Here is a 2,059-nt window from a genome sequence, read left to right as displayed (position 1 = left end):
ATGGAATAAAACAAAATAGAATAGAACAGCAAATAAAAAAAACTGAATAAAACAAAATAGAATAGAATAAAACAGAATAGGACAGAAAATACAAAAACAGAATATAAAATAAATAAAACAGAATAGAATAAACAAATATAATAAAATAGAACAGAAAATAATTTAATAGAATAACATTTAAAACAAAGGAATAGAAAAAAATTGAATAAGAAAAATAGAAGAATTTTGAATATAATTGATTTAAATAGAATAGAATAAAATAGAATAGAAAATAATAGGAATAGAAAAAAAAATTGAATTGCATAGAATAGGAGTAAATATAGCCGTCTTCCATAATTCGAATTGATTCGAAAATACCAAAAACACGAACGGAATCCGAATATATGAAACAAAATCTGAAAACAAAAACAAACGAATAAAAAAATAAATAAATATCTATTCTTGTATAGTGCTGTGCCTGCTTTGAGCTTTGTATTACGATAGTATCTGTTCTATCAGCAGATAGATTGGGCACTGTGGAAGGAGAGGATCAGAGAAGACAGGATCAAACAGCCTTTTTACACAATGCAGAAGATTAAAGGGTCACTAAAGGAAAAAACATTTTTGCCTAAAATTAATGTCTGCAAGGTAGACAGACAGAATAGTGTAATGATTCTGTTAAAAAATGAGTAAATTCCTATTAAATTCCTTCATCTATATCACCTCCGACATTCTAGTTTCTGTTCTCTCATTCACTTCCTGGTTTGCGGCGCTCGTTCATGTAAGAACTACATTTCCCAGTATGCATTGCGGCACGCCCAGTAATTCACACCTCCTTGAAGTCTCTGACACGTAGAGAGCGTCCTGCCGCACAGATGTAGTTCCCAGGAGGGGGCGAGCACGTTACTGACCACCGCAGTAAAGCATCCCTTCACGGTGGTCAGTACAAATCAGACAAGCAGGAAGTGAACAGAGAAGAAATAGAGCAACTTCTGAGCAAAAACAAACAATGAGGAAGTGAAAAGAGGAATGTCTGCAGGTAAAGGATGCTTATTATGAAAAAAATAATTTTCCTTTACAACCCCTTTAACCCACAGTGGGCTTCACTGCATACACAAGCTTGGCTGTATATACAGACTTTACTGTTGTGGGTTTAGTAACACTTTCAGGCCCTGGAAGGATCCAGACAATATCGTCAGGATCCATCCAGCCGTCTGATGGCTGAAGCCAGCTGCCCCCACCTCCTCTCCAGCCTATTGCTCCAGTGAGCACTGTAAGGGGCAGAGCAGAGAGTGGCGACTGACAGTCACTGCTCTCCACTTGAAGCAAACGAGAATTAAGTGATCAGGGACAATGCGATTGCTCAGTTCTCTGGGACAGCTGCAGCATCACAACCGATGTTGGAGCACGGAGCTGACTATGTAAGCTTGTTTTTTTCTCCTTTGACCACAGATGGTAGATTGTACAATCCCATGGTGATATACATAGGCAGCCTTATACCTGCAGACCCCAGGTATGCTGCACAGATGCTGAGATGTGTGGTTTTGTAATATCAGGTTGTGTGCTCCTTCCTGCGCATGACTGCCCCCTCTGTATACACTGAACACTGTGCACACAAACCTCCTAGTCATTGCTCCTTACACAAGGCACCTGTAGATGACACAGCCTAACCCAGCAGAAAACAGGAAGCGCTCAGCTCCTCCCCCAGCTGTCATCCAGCCCTGCCAGCCTATCAGCAGCGCCGCATTGCTTAGACTTCTCTGGGCAACGCGACCTTCTACTTCCGGATGTGCCTCGCGGTGCATGACGGGACATATAGTTTTCCAACAGCCTGCGAAAGGTGTAACGGCGCGCCGCGAGAACTACATTACCCGTCGACCCCCGATCCGGAAAAGGGTGTGTTTTCTCAGAAAGGGGCGGTAACGCGGCTGTAGGCGAGGAGGAGGGGCGGAGCTGCTGCTGGCGGCGAACGGGGGTTGTGCTTCCGCATTGGAGACCGGCTGCGGCGAGCGTTGCTGCGGCTGTTGTTGTTATTGTTGTGGCGGTGAGTGAGGATGAGAGGACGGTGAGTGCGGGCGCC

This window comes from Rana temporaria, chromosome 5 (genome assembly GCF_905171775.1).
Source record: "Rana temporaria chromosome 5, aRanTem1.1, whole genome shotgun sequence".
Lineage (NCBI taxonomy): Eukaryota > Metazoa > Chordata > Amphibia > Anura > Ranidae > Rana > Rana temporaria.
This window is presented reverse-complemented; position numbering follows the sequence as displayed.